Source organism: Arachis ipaensis, chromosome B02, assembly GCF_000816755.2.
Source record: "Arachis ipaensis cultivar K30076 chromosome B02, Araip1.1, whole genome shotgun sequence".
Taxonomy (NCBI): domain Eukaryota; kingdom Viridiplantae; phylum Streptophyta; class Magnoliopsida; order Fabales; family Fabaceae; genus Arachis; species Arachis ipaensis.
The window spans coordinates 21,743,706-21,759,576 of record NC_029786.2 but is presented as its reverse complement, the minus strand read 5'-3'; positions in this window follow the sequence as shown (position 1 = coordinate 21,759,576).

The following is a 15,871-nucleotide window of genomic DNA, read 5'->3' as shown; positions in this document are numbered from 1 at the left end:
CGGCTTAAATTCATAATTCATAGTCAGCCATACGGCCCATAACTCATTCGGCAATCAGCCATAAATCAATATCATACATAGCCATTCTGGCTCACGGTTCAATCCAAAACCAGCCAATATTCATAATCATACATAGCCATTCCGGCCCATAACAAAACAGCACTTCCACCACTCAACATCATCAAATTCATAAAACTGGCATTTAAGCCATAAATCACTTTTCTCAAGCCATTTCACTTTGAAATCAAATTTCAACTCTTTTCAGCCTTGCCTTTAAAGATCTCATTTCTCAAATCATCTCAGGCTCACAAGCCACTTTTACTCAAAGTGAGTTCCCTTTTTAAAACAAAGCCACTCTCGGCATTCTCTTTCCAAAACTTCCAAAACCATGGCAAGTTAAGGATTTATTTCAAAGTATCCAAAATCACCCACCCAACAGTGGAATTTCATAACAAAAGATTTTCGGCAGAGTCCCAAGTCTTTAGGGGAAGGTCAACTTACATCAATTCCTTAAAATTCATTGAAACTCTTAAAATCATAGATTCTCGGTTCAAGTAAATAAAATTGAATTTATTATGAAACCGAACCATACAAAATCACAAGTTCCAACCCAGTCCAAAAATTGACTCATTTGAAACGGAACCGGTTCATTTGAATCAAACCGCTTTCAGATTTCTTTTTGGAATCCATTTTTCCAACTCTTCCAAAATGCCTCAAACTTAATTACTCAATCAAAAGTCTAGATTCCTTTGAAATCACTAAAAGCTCCTTTTTATATTGAAATCAATATTAGAGCATCATTCTTTCCTTCAATGATTTAAACGGTAAAAATAGTTCATTTCTAAATAAGTCAAAATCAAGGCATAAAGTTCACTAAATAAATTAAGCTTGAAAATATAAATATTCTCTTAATAAATCAAATAATACAACTTCTCAAATCCAATCCTTTTTAAATAACTTTTTAAACGAGACTAGGATTTTGTAGAAATTTCGGCAGCACCTCCCCTAAAACTTGGACTTTTGCCACCCGGTTCGGGTCCCAACTAAACCGTTTCTCATTCCTTTTCAACAGCTCAAAACTAGAAATCAATTCAAAAGCAAGCTAAATCCAACAGTCGCCTCAGTGGCATATCTCAAGGAAACCATTTCAGAAATCAACTCAATATCAACCGATTTAACTCATTTCTAAAGCTTTAAAGAATCGGTTTCAGCAATAAATCATTTATCAAAACCAAATCAGTTAAAGCAACCCAGGCTGAATTTCAAGAGTATTCTATCTTTCACATCATCAAAATAATTGACTCAATTCAAACCAATCCTCGACGGATTAAACTCGTTTCAAATCTTTAAAGATTCAACTTCAAACATTACATTTCATAAGCCACACAACAATTTAGCCAAACCAACATCCATAGTCATTCGAGTCAATCAAATAATACATAAGGCAGATACAATCACCAAATACACAATATCTCACGCCAGTACCCATATGTAATAATTCCAATAATAAACTATAGTTTTCGGAAAGCGCCCCTACCTCAAAACGCAAATTCCATAACCCAAGCGTCTCACAGAGTCCTTTACGCCTCAACCCAAACTGACGGCAACCAAGACCTCAGCTCCCAGTCACTTTCGCAATAACCTCAACAACTCTAATCGTAACATACAACAACCGAAACTCAATCGTATAGCAATTGATGCCGCAAAACCTTAGTGTATGAAGCCAGAATAGTAACTAGAGAGCTTTCAAATCGAAACGCTTACCGAACCGAAGGAGGAACGGCTGAACCGACACTGCGGTGGTCTACAAACCGGCTCGGCGGCAGCCCGGCAGCCACCTCAAGCGGCAGCTATGACCTGAACCATATACAGTGACAATGAGGTTCCCAGAAACTCAACGGAAAGGAGAACCAACGTAAAACCCTTACTGGTAGAATTTTTCGGCGACGGCAAAAGCAGCCAGAAGCTCCGGCGGTGCTCCTGGAAGTCACATAACCACGCGGTCAGAATCACAGAGACGCAGCTCCCTTTTTTCGGCAGTGTTTTTCGGCGACGGTAATGCCGTTTCCCGGCAGCCAGGCACGGTGGCGCGAGTCAACACGGAACCAGACAGAGCGGCGGCGCTCATCGGCGGCAGCAGCATCCTCTCAGCGATGGCAGTGAGATGCGACCGGTTGGATGACGGCGCGGCATGGTGGTGAACTGAACGGCGACACCGAGGCACTGCAGACAGCTCCCCTCCAGCTCAACGGCGACGAGACGCGCCTCCCTCTCTCTTCCTCCCGCTGGCTCACGGTTTCTTCCTTCTCCGTGGGTATGGGGAAAACTGTGAGTTCTGTGTGGTGAGGGGTGAAACGGCGCTGGAGTGAGGGATGAGTGGGTTAGGGTTTTTGAGTAAAAATTAGGGTTAGGGGTATTTTGGTAATTTCACTTAAAATAGGGATAATATAGTAATTGAAATCCAATTTAAATCTAACTCTATTTGTATATAGAAAAATACTATTTACTCATCACTTTTACAAATTATTTTCAACAAAATGCCCAAATTAAATAATTAGAAATAATATACTTAATTTCTTCATTTTTCCAAAATAACAATATCAATATACTAAAATATTGATTATTTAGTCCATATCATATAAAATCCTTATTATTTCATAACTATCAACTTTATAATTTAAATATAGAAAATAACCCAATAATTATAAAATTAGATAATAATCATAACTCGTCTCAAATCCAATAAATTAAAAATTGCCTTAATTATCCTTAATAAAATAATCTCTGAAATTAAGGCTATAAATACATGTATGATTTGAGACTTGATCATAATAAGACTTTTCAAAGATTTTGGGTCTTACATTATTTATAAGTGATGACAAATTTATATTCAACTTTATTTTCATATATTTAATAATTCAAATTGAAGTCTTAGCATGGACTCCGCATCTATTTTATTTGATTTGTTGATACTATAAAAAATATTCAGATAACTTTTAACTATTATATTTAATACCATATATTACAAAACTCTATCATTGTTGATCATTTTAAGTCGACTGAATTTTAATACTATGTATTATATGTAGAATTAATCATGGGAGATAATGAGATTAAGAAGTTTTACTTATTTGATTTAGATAAAATTTTACAATCTTGTGACAATTCTAAAAGATTATCTATTTATTTGTTTATGTCTTTAGCAATTAAAGTACATAGTTCTTTGTTAGCTAAAAGAATAACTATAGAAGAATTAAACTTTGAAAGCGATTAGTTAAAACCTATGAAACACGGACACTTCATTGAGTTGCCGTATCCGCGTGTTGGATACATTTTAGACACGACACTTACCAACACTCGTTCGATACGTGTGTCTGCTTTGTCCAATCGTGTGTTAATAAAAAGTCAAAAAATTTTCTCTGGACACGCTTGAACACACCTAAATACCATCACATATCAGTGTGTCCAGTCTTATTCTTACCATATATTCTTTAAATAAATTTAGATATAGTATATATTATTATTTATTAAAATAAAAATATTTTAAATACTTGATATAATTACAATAAGATATTGAAAATAATAAAAAAATTATATTTAATATCAATAAAATATCAAAATATCATTACAATTTATCTACATTGGTTTTTCAACACATCGTCTAAAAAGAAAAAAATATACCTTTGATTAAATTATTATGGTTGTGTATCGTGGAGAAAGAATTTTGGTTTTGTTTATAGTAATGAGGTATGACAACATTTATTTGAAGCTCAATTTCAATTGAAATTCATTTAAAAAGTGAAATAGGATATATTTAAGGTTCAAAATACTATCAAAATTGAGAATTACATATTTCACATCTAACTTAATTACCCCTAAAGCAATGTTGTTAGAGAACCAAACTCATAATTTGAAAAAAAAAAACTCCTTAATTAGTAGATATTATTACAAAACACTTGATAAATGCTTGATGGATATCTTATTTTTTTGACACATAACAAAGATTTACCTTTTGAAAAAAAAAATGGTTGTATTTGACGGGTAATTCGACTTCCAGTTTTGAATAATCAATATCACTTCTCTTTCTATTGTAACAAAAGATTTTTTTGTGAAAATGACTTCTATCAATAATTATTATTTTACATAGGTACGATTCAAGACTTTAGACACAAATCCTTTTTATCATTTTACATGTGTTAAGATAAGATAATGTGCATTAATCTTTTTTAGTAATTTTGATCATTGTTTACATTAACAAAAAATATAAAATCATTTCTAAGTACAAATACAATCACTTTAACTCAAAAATAGGCAAAATATATTGGTAAACTTTAATAGGTAATAACATTTATTATATTATTTTGATTCCAAGAATGCATATGATACCATAATATAAACCAATTATAGGTAGATTACAAAAAAGTTATGTATAATATTTTTTTTGCTATAATAATAAAAAAAGTAATTCAAAGACAATTTTTATCTATTTAAATTATACTTACTCAAATCAGTTTTAACATAAAACTAAGAGAATTTAAAAATTTTACTCATGAATCATGAAAAATATCTATAAATTTAATCGCTAATATTATTTAAAGAGAAATATTTAAAAATATAGAAATCTAATATAAATATTTTAATTTAATTACAAATTATATATTTTTAATGAGTAATCCGGGCTGGCCTGGACCCGAGACATATTTTATCGGGTTCGGATTTATATTTTTTTTAAACCCAATGTTATTTTCGGGTCGGGTTCGAATTTTGTTTCGAGTCGCCCAACCCGGCCCAAAGTTGCTTTGTACTATAAAAAATATATATTTGAGTTAATCAGTAATGTTATATTATATGGTATTATTTTTGTTTTAAAATAATTTATTTTGATATAAATATAATATAACATTTGTTAAATTTTATTTTTAAAATAAAATTTTATTATTTTTCTTTTTTAATTTTTTTTGTGACTTTCTTCTTTAGTTTTTATTCTCTTAAAAGTATAAAGAGAAAAATAAAAAATAAAAGAGCTGCAATAAATGTACGCAAAAAGAAAAGCTGCAAATAAAAGTAGGAAGAAGGATTGTTTTTATTAATAAGAGTAATTTTGGCTATTTAAATCTCATATTTTGGGCAAAATTACTCTTAAGTCAAATTATTCCAAATGAAGAGAATCTGATCACAAAACATTCACAATGTCATCAATCTTTTTGCACAACTAATATGGCTCATGTATATAACATAAAGCTAAACGAAATAACAGTATTTTGGGCAAATTAGGGTAATAACACAAAACACTAGTTCTAAGAGTAGAATTAACGTTAATAATTTTCTACATTGTATTGGGACTAAATTAGTTCTGGGTTATGGGTTGTTAATCCCAACAATTACAACTTAATTAAAAGCCCTTTACGTCTACAGTATATGGCAGGCCACTTGTTTCATTTACAAAATGGTTTAACTGTTTTAATAAAGAAAAAAATACGTTTTAATAAAGAAATTAGTAAAAAATAAATAAATCATTAATGTATCAGGAACGAAATGTTTTGTTGTGCAGAAGAAGACTAGAAGAGTGATAACATATAAACCTATGGAGAGGATTTAGAAGTTGACTGCATTTATTAGATAGGATTCACCAATCAAATCCGACCTACATGCCACCCTTTTTGTTACTATTCTTCTCACTTTCCAAATTTCCATCTATCCTCTCATTATTTACCTTCGTACCTTTGGAAGAAAGAACTCATGGACGCAGGTAGGAGAAGACTTCCTCATGCACTAGGGCATATTGGGAGGAACAACGATGTTGTTCGAGTTATCAAACCGGCTGGGGATCCGTCGCAACCACTGGTACGTTGCTCCCTCCTCATTTGGTATTATCTCATCTTTATTTGACTATAGTTGATGTCTCTTTTCCTTATTATTTGCCTTATTTGCCAATAGTTCACATGGCCACCTGTAATACTATCTGTTATGCTCTTTGTTAATATACCCATTTATGCAGCACATACCCTTCCCAAATGTTCTCCTCCCGAAATCTAGTAAACATGTGTACCTAACAGTCTCTGACGGGGTGCAGAGAACATACAAGATTGGATGTAGCCCGAACATCTTGGGTAAGATCACGCTCGAAGGGGGGTGGGAAAGGTTTTATCGTGATTACAAGCTTCGTCCCAATGACATTCTGCTGTTGAAGCACAAGGGCCTCGATGACTTCGATGTGCGTATCTTTGAATCACCTAGAGTGGAGAGGTCTTATGTTCTGTATAGAGGTGAATCCAGCAACAGAGGAACCCCCCAGGTTCCAAACACTCTTCCAAACACTCCTCCACTGCATCAGCCTCGAACGGGTTGCATCAATATTCCTAGGAGTGCGGCTGCATCTGAGGTGGCACTGACATTTTGCTCTGATTACCCATTCTTTGTAATGCACATCACAAGAAGGCTATTAGGTGTCCACTTCCTGGTAAGTCTAGTGCTAGTAATGTTTGTATCTCTTTCCCTTTCGACTATATTAAACCTGTTCATTGGCAATGTTGGTCCACATTATCTGTGTTGTTTCTATGTTAGTGGTTATGTTGTAATTGTTAGGTTATGTCAAGTAGGCATTGTGCATGTCTGTGTTTTATGTTGGTGATTAACGCGCAATGTTTGATCTCTGTAATACCTTTATTTTATTGTTGAATTACATGGTTTAGTAGATAATCACTGGATTGCATGACAATTGATGATAATGATATGACTAATGGCCGATTTATTATAATTGAACTCATGACCGTTGCAGTATTGGTCCACATTATCTAACTACTTCTCGTTGTCATATTTTGCCAGCCAAATATACCACACTTTGGCCACGACGTTGGTGACAATGTCATGGTCACTCTACGTGCAGGGGAAATCTTTGTTCGAGCGGCCTACAGCCGATACGGGGACAAGTAAAGACGTCACTATGGCACCATCACAGGAGGCTGGGGGGAATTCGTGAATCTGTGCAACATCAACGATGATCAATTGGCTATTTTTGAGATATCGAGGACTAACCCGGAGGTGGTGCTCTTGGTTCAGTTTGTTGATTATGAGTAACTAACCTTAGAATGATACAACTGTTGATGATGTTTTATGGATTGTATGGTGTTGTTTCGCAATTTTTTTTTTTTTTTGTCACATTAGAACAATGTTTTATAACTTGCACATGGCAGTTATTTACTTGTAAATGGCACACTGTATGATGTTGTTTGGTGTTTTTGAAGTACTTTCTTTATTATCTCATATTGCATACTAGAGTCTCATACAACAGCATGCATGATCATGATGAATTTTCAAATTCAATATAGGTCATAATACTGCATAATGATGAATTTCCATAGTTAACACTCCATAACAGAGTCTCCTACACATATATCTTTTATTTCAAATATAGAGTATAATGCATGATTTTGATGTTTTTGAAGTACTTTCTTTATTACCTCATCTTGCGTCTTGATGATTTTGAGTTTCCAAATTCAATATTGCATACTAGAGTCTCATAAAGCAGCATGCATGGTCATGGTAAATTTCCAAATTCAATATAAGGCATAAATTATGAAAGTCATAATGCTCCATGATGATGATGAATTTCCAAAGTTAACGCTCCATAACAGAGTCTCCTACACACATTTTTTATTTCAAATATAGAGCATAATGCATGATCTTGTGAGAAACTAAATTTCTCGAACACCTACTGCATAAGGTTTGATAAATACTATGACAACTCTTTATACGACCCACCATATTATCCTTCCACTCAAATGAAATGTAAGCGGATTCAGTTAAAGTATGGATATGATATTTCTCCCTCTGAGTCATAGTCCTTGGCCAATCCAAACTCTGTTGCACCGTTCCAGGCCATCTAAAATAATGCATTCCATTAGCCATACACTAACAATCATAAATGAACTAAACATTCAACGAAACTAATGAGTAAACGAATTTGTTAACATTGTTACCTCCTCGGATGAGTCACCGATCATTCTAGTCTTGTTCTCACCCTCAGTACCAAAATATGATGCACCTTCTTGTGTATTCCTTTGGCTATTAGGGTATAACTGGCAAGATAATCAATTATGGCCTATATGGTGACAAAGACTGCACCTCTTGACACGCTTTAATGTTGATGCCACTTTGGATGCTGAGCCATTTGTGGATCCCTCACGCACCCCCTCTAATGTTGATGCTTTCCGAACTTCATTCCGATCTCCTAGATCACCACAATCTTTTTTCTCTTTCAGCCGCGATATCTCATAACGAACTTTATCCGTCATGTCAACAAATTCAGCTTCGTCTCCACATGGCAGAACATACATTTCCCTGCAAAGATCATTCAGCATCTAACGTGATCGTTGAATCCCAGCAAAACGGAGCTTTCTCCACAAATGCCCTTACTTTGGAGCGAGCATTCTTCGACCAACGATCAAGAAAAAGATTGTCTGGTATATCACTCAACTTCACATGTATGAGCACTGCTACAATATGATCACACGGTATACCAAGAGACTCCATCCGCAAGTACGAGCACTTGAAAATGTTACTGTCACAATAGCGAGACACTTGCCACTCCTTACGAGCATTAACTGACCATGACAAAATGTATATATCACAAGTTTGGCTCGAAGTATGTGTCTGTACCTTCAGTGTACAAGTCTAGAAAAGCATCGGACTGAATAAGAAAAAAATCTCTTTTGTGAGCTTGTTGGAAGCTGACATCTCCAGATCATGCAACAGACTCTATAGCACTACATCCCTGGTGCGCAGAAATCGAGACGGTTCCATTCCTTGGTAATGGCACTGAAAAATTTATACGCACATTCATAATCTTAATTCTTTGTCACAACTTCGCACAACTGACCAGCAAGTGCACTGGGTCGTCCAAGTAATAAACCTTACGTGAGTAAGGGTCGATCCCACGGAGATTGTCGGCTTGAAGCAAGCTATGGTCACCTTGTAAATCTCAGTTAGGCGGATTCAAATGTATTAAGAGATTATAGTGTACTAAAAGATAAGTAAAATAGGATAGAGATACTTATGTAATTCATTGGTGAGAGTTTCAGATAAGAGTATAGAGATGCTTTCGTTCCTCTGAACCTCTGCTTTCCTGCTGTCTTCATCCAACCATTCCTACTCCTTTCCATGGCAAGATTTATGTAGGGCATCACCGTTGTCAATGGCTACATCCCATCCTCTCTGTGAAAATGGTCCAATGCGCTGTCACTGCATGGCTAATCATCTGTCGGTTCTCGATTATACTGGAATAGGATTTACTATCCTTTTGCGTCTGTCACTACGCCCAGCACTCGCGAGTTTGAAGCTCGTCACAGCCATCCCTTCCCAGATCCTACTCGGAATACCACAGACAATGTTTAGACTTTTCGGATCTCAGGAATGGCCATCCATGGGTTCTAACTTATACCACGAAGATTCTAATATCTCGAACTCGGTCCTCTGTATTAGATATCTAAGAGATATTCATTCTAGCTTGTTTGCATGTAGAATGGAAGTGTTTGTCAGGCACGCGTTTATAAGTGAGAATGATGATGAGCGTCACATAATCATCACATTTATCATGTTCTTGGGTGCGAATGGATATCTTAGAATAGGAATAAGCTTGAATTGAATAGAAAAACAGTAGTACTTTACATTAATTCATGAAGAACAGCAGAGCTCCACACCTTAATCTATGGGGTGTAGAAACTCCACCGTTGAAAATACATAAGTGATGAAGGTCCAGGCATGGCCGAATGGCCAGCCCCCATAAAGGTCTAAGATAGCATAAAACTGATCAAAGATCTAATCCGAAGATGTAAATACAATAGTAAAAAGTCCTATTTATACTAAACTAGTTACTAGGGTTTATAGAAATGAGTAAATGATGCAAAAATCCACTTCTGGGGCCCACTTGGTGTGTGCTTGGGCTGAGCATTGAGCTTTACACGTGTAGAGGCTTCTCTTGGAGTTGAACGCCAGTTTGTAACCTGTTTCTGGTGTTTAACTCCACTTTGCAACCTGTTTCTGGCGTTTAACTCCAGAATGCAGCATAAAACTGGCGTTAGCGTCGTCTAAACTTGGGCAAAGTATGGACTATTATATATTTCTGGAAAGCCCTGGATGTCTACTTTCCAACGCAATTGAGAGCGCGCCATTTGGAGTTCTGTAGCTCCAGAAAATCCACTTCGAGTGCAGGGAGGTCAGAACAAGGAGATTAAGGAATGAGTCCACCTTAGTGAGGGTGGCGTCTTCCTCTTCTTGAAGAACCAATGGTGCTCTTGAGCTCCTCTATGTCTCTTCCTTGTCTTTCTTGCTCCTCCCTCATAGCTCTTTGATCTTCTCTAATTTCATAGAGGATGATGGAGTGCTCTTGGTGCTTCACCCTTAGTTGTCCCATGTTGGAACTTAGTTCTCCTAGGAAAGTGTTGATTTGCTTCCAATAATTCTGTGGAGGAAAGTGCATCCCCTGAGGCATCTCAGGGATTTCATGGTGAGGAATTTCCTCATGGTCATGTTGAGGTCCATGATCTCTTATTTGCTCCATCCTTTTCTTAGTGATGGGCTTATCCTCTTCAATGAGGATATCTCCCTCTATGTCAATTCCAGCCGAATTGCAGAGGTGGCAAATGAGGTGAGGAAAGGCTAACCTTGCCCAAGTGGAGGACTTGTTAGCCACCTTGTAGAGTTCTTGAGGTATAATATCATGAACTTCCACCTCTTCTCCAATCATGATACTATGGATCATGATGGCCCGGTCTATAGTAACTTCAGACCGGTTACTAGTAGGAATGATTGAACGTTGAATGAGCTCTAGCCATCCCCTAGCCACTGGTTTGAGGTCATGCCTTCTTAATTGAACCGGCTTGCCTCTTGAGTCAATTTTCCATTGAGCTCCTTCCTCATATATATCTATGAGGACTTGGTCCAACCTTTGATCAAAGTTGACCCTTCTTGTGTAGGAGCGTGCGTTCTCTTCCATCATTGGCAATTTGAACGCCAGCCTTACATTTTTCGGACTGAAATCTAAGTATTTTCCCCGAACCATGGTAAGCCAATGCTTTGGATTCGTGTTCACACTTTGATCATGGTTCCTAGTGATCCATGTGTTTGCATAGAACTCTTGAACCATTAGGATCCTGACTTGTTGAATGGGGTTGGTGAGAACTTTCCAACCTCTTCTTTGGATCTCAAGTCGGATCTCCGGATACTCATTCTTCTTGAGCTTGAAAGGAACCTCAGGGATCACTTTCTTCTTGGCCACAACTTCATAGAAGTGGTCTTGATGGACCTTTGAGATGAATCTCTCCATCTTCTATGACTCAGAGGTGGAAGCAATTGCATTTCCTTTCCTCTTTATAGAGGTTTCTCTGGCCTTAGGTGCCATAAATGGTTATGAAAAAAACAAAAATCAATGCTTTTACCACACCAAACATAAAATGTTTGCTCGTCCCCGAGCAAAAGAAGAAAGAAAGTAGTAGAAGAAGAAGAAAATGGAGGAGATGGAGGGTGAGTAGGTTTTGGCCAAGTGGAAGAAGAGAGGGTAGTGTTGTGTGAAATAGAAGAATGAATGAGGGATTTATATAGAAGTGGGGAGGGGTTTAGGGTTCGGCCATTTAGGGTTGGGTTTGGGAGGGAAAATATTTTGAATTTGAAGGTAGGTGGGGTTTATGGGGAAGAGAAGATGGATGTGAGTGGTGAAGAGGTGATGGGGAAGAGTGATTGAGTTGATTGGTAAGGGGTATTTGGGGAAGAGAGTTATAAAAAGGTGGGAAGAGGAGAGAAGAAGGGTAGTGGGAATCTTGTGGGGTCCACAGATCCTGAGGAGATCCTGTGGGGCCCACAGATCAAGTGGGGCCAAGGACTTAACATCCCTGCCTCAATTAGGCGTGTAAAACGCCCTTATTGTGCGATTCTGGCGTTTAACGCCACTTCCATGCTTGTTTCTGGCGTTAAACGCCAGCTCCATGCTTGTTTCTGGCGTTTAACGCCAGCTTTCCTCTGGGTGCAATCCTGGCATTTAAACGCCAGACTGCTGCTTATTTCTGGCGTTTAACGCCAGTTTCATGCTCTGTTCTGGCGTTAAATGCCAGCCAGATGCTCCTTACTGGCGTTTAAACGCCAGTAAGCTCTTCCTCCAGGGTGTGCTATTTTCAATGCTGTTTTTCATTCTATTTTTGATTTTTCAGTAGTTTTTGTGACTCCACATGATCATCAACCTAATAAAACACGAAATAATAAAGAGAAAATAAAATAAAATTGATTAAATAACATTGGGTTGCCTCCCAACAAGCACTTCTTTAATGTCAATAGCTTGACAGTGAGCTCTCATGGAGCCTCACAGATAATCAGAGCAAGGTTGGAACCTCCCAACACCAAAATTAGGGTTTGGTTATGGGGGTTCAACACCAAACTTAGAGTTTGGTTGTGGCCTCCCAACTGGATTTGTCTGCCATCTCTAATGAGAATTTGGCAGCCTGTACCTCAAAGATTCCCATTTTCTCCATTACAGAGAGTGACATGAGGTTTATCCCTGACCCAAGGTCACATAGAGCCTTCTCAAAGGTCATAGTGCCTATGGTATAAGGTATTAGGAACTTTCCAGGATCCTGTTTCTTCTGAGGCAATCTCAGTTGATTCAGATCACTCAGTTCATTGGTGAGCAAGGGGGGTTCATCTTTTCAAGTCTCATTACCAAATAATTTGGCATTAAGCTTCATGATCACACCAAGGTATTTGGCAACTTGCTCTTCAGTGACATCTTCATTCTCTTCAGAAGAAGAATACTCATCAGAGCTCATGAATGGCATAAGGAGGTTCAATGGAATCTCTATGGTCTCTAGATGAGTCTCAGATTCCTTTGGTTCCTCAGAGGGAAACTCCTTATTGATCATTGGACATCCCAGGAGGTCTTCCTCACTGGGATTCACGTCCTCTCCCTCCCTTGTAGGTTCGGCCATGGTGATTAAATCAATGGCTTTGCACTCTCTCTTTGGATTTTCTTCTGTATTGCTTGGGAGAGTACTGGGAGGAGTTTCAGTGACCCTTTTACTCAGCTGGCCCACTTGTACCTCCAGATTTCTAATGGAGGACCTTGTTTCATTCATGAAACTTAAAGTGGCCTTAGATAGATCAGAGACTATATTTGCTAAGTTAGATGGATTCTGCTCAGAGTTCTCTGTCTGTTGCTGAGTGGATGATGGAAAAGGCTTGCTATTGCTAAACCTATTTCTTCCACCATTATTAAAGCCTTGTTGAGGCTTTTGTTGATCCTTCCATGAGAAATTTGGATGATTTCTCCATGAGGGATTATAGGTATTTCCATAGGGTTCACCCATATAATTCACCTCTGCTATTGCAGGGTTCTCAGGATCATAAGCTTCTTCTTCAGAAGATGCCTCTTTAGTACTGTTGGATGATTCCTTCAATCCATTCAGACTCTGAGAGATCATATTGACTTGCTGAGTCAATATTTTATTCTGAGCCAATATGGCATTTAGAGTATCAATTTCAAGAACTCCTTTCCTCATAGGCATCCCATTATTCACAGGATTCCTTTCAGAAGTGTACATGAACTGGTTATTTGCAACCATGTCAATGAGTTCTTGAGCTTCTGCAGGCATTTTCTTTAGGTGAATGGATCCACCTGCAGAATGGTCCAGTGACATCTTTGATAGCTCAAACAGACCATCATAGAATATATCCAGGATGGTCCATTCTGAAAGCATGTCAGAAGGACACTTTTTGGTCAGTTCCTTATATCTGCAATTCTGTTGCATCAGAGAAACTAGTTGAGGTTTCAGCTCAAAATTGTTTGCTCCAATGGTAGGGATTGAGATGCTTCTTCCATGTAAATTGGAATTAGGTGCAGCAAAGTCACCAAGCATCTTCCTTGCATTATTATTATTTTCGGCCATGTCTTCTTTTTCAAGATTCTCTGTAAGGTTTTCTCTGGATTGTTGTATTTTAGCTTCTCTTAGTTTCTTCTTCAGAGTCCTTTCAGGTTCAGGGTCTGTTTCAACAAGAATGTTCTTGTCCTTGTTCCTGCTCATATGAAAAAGAAGAGAACACAAAAAAAATATAGAATTCTCTATGTCACAGTATAAAGATTCCTTATGCAAGTATAAGAAGAGAAGAATATAAGAAGGAGAATAGAAAAACTCGAACACAGAGAGGAAGATGGTGTTCGAATTTTGGGTGGAAGGGATGTGTTAGTAGATGAATAAATAAATAGAAGGAGATGAGATAGAGAAGAATTCGAAAATTTAAATAAAATAAAATTAAAATTCAAAGTTAAAAATTTGAAAATTAAAATTGAAATCAAATTAAGACAATTAGTTAATTAAAAGGGAAATTTGAAAAAAGAGAGAAGGGATTTTCGAAAATTAGAGAGAGTTAGTTAGTTAGGTAGTTTTGAAAAAGATAAGAATCAAACAAAAAGTTAAGTGGTTAATTGAAAAAGATTTGAAAATCAAATTTGAAAAGATAAGAAGTTAGAAAAGATTTTGAAATTGATTTTGAAAAAGATGTGATTGAAATTTATTTTGAAAAAGATTTGAAAACGAAATTTAAAAAAGGATTTGATTTTGAAAATGAATTTGAAATTAGCAATCAAAAAGATATGATTGAAAAATTAAAAAGATATGATTTTGAAAATTAAAGTTGATTACTTGACTATCAAGAAACAAAAAGATTTGATTTTAAAATTTAAAAAATTGAAGCTTTCTTACTAGGCAAGTAACAAACTTAACAATTTTGAATCAATCACATTAATTGTTAGTATTAATTTCGAAAATATGAAATAGAAACAAGAAAAAGATTTTTGAAAATCATTTTGGAATTTTCGAAAATTATGAAAGGAAAAATGCAAAAGATTTAATTTTTGAAAAAGATTTGAAAAAGATAGAGTTTTCTTTTTTGATTTTTTTTTTCGAAATTTAATTAGGAAAAACGAAAGAGAAGAAATTTTTTTTTGTATTTTTCGAAAATAAGAAATAAAAAGCTTAAAATTAAAATAAAATTACCTAATATGAGCAACAAGATGAACCGTCAGTTGTCCAAACTCGAACAATCCCCGGCAACGGCGCCAAAAACTTGGTGCTGTTGCCGGACCAAAAACATGGCACTGTTGTTGCCGAAAACAAATGTGAAATTTTTGTTCCATCCCCGGCAACGGCGCCAAAAACTTGGTGTGCAGAAATCGTGACGGTTCCATTCCTTGGTAACGGCGCTGAAAACTTTATACACACGTTCATAATCTTAATTCTTTGTCACAACTTCGCACAACTGACCAGCAAGTGCACTGGGTTGTCCAAGTAATAAACCTTACGTGAGTAAGGGTCGATCCCATGGAGATTGTCGGCTTGAAGTAAGCTATGGTCACCTTGTAAATCTCAGTCAGGCGGATTCAAATGTATTAAGAGATTATAGTGTACTAAAAGATAATTAAAATAGGATAGAGATACTTATGTAATTCATTGGTGAGAGTTTCAGATAAGAGTATAGAGATGCTTTCGTTCCTCTGAACCTCTGCTTTCCTGCTGTCTTCATCCAACCATTCCTACTCCTTTCCATGGCAAGCTTTATGTAAGGCATCACCGTTGTCAATGGCTACATCCCATCTTCTCTGTGAAAATGGTCCAATGCGATATCACTGCATGGCTAATCATCTGTCGGTTCTCGAATATACTGGAATAGGATTTACTATCCTTTTGCGTCTGTCACTACGCCCAGCACTCGCGAGTTTGAAGCTCGTCACAGCCATCTCTTCCCAGATCCTACTCGGAATACCACAGACAAGGTCTAGACTTTTCGGATCTCAAGAATGGCCATCCATGGGTTCTAACTTATACCACGAAGA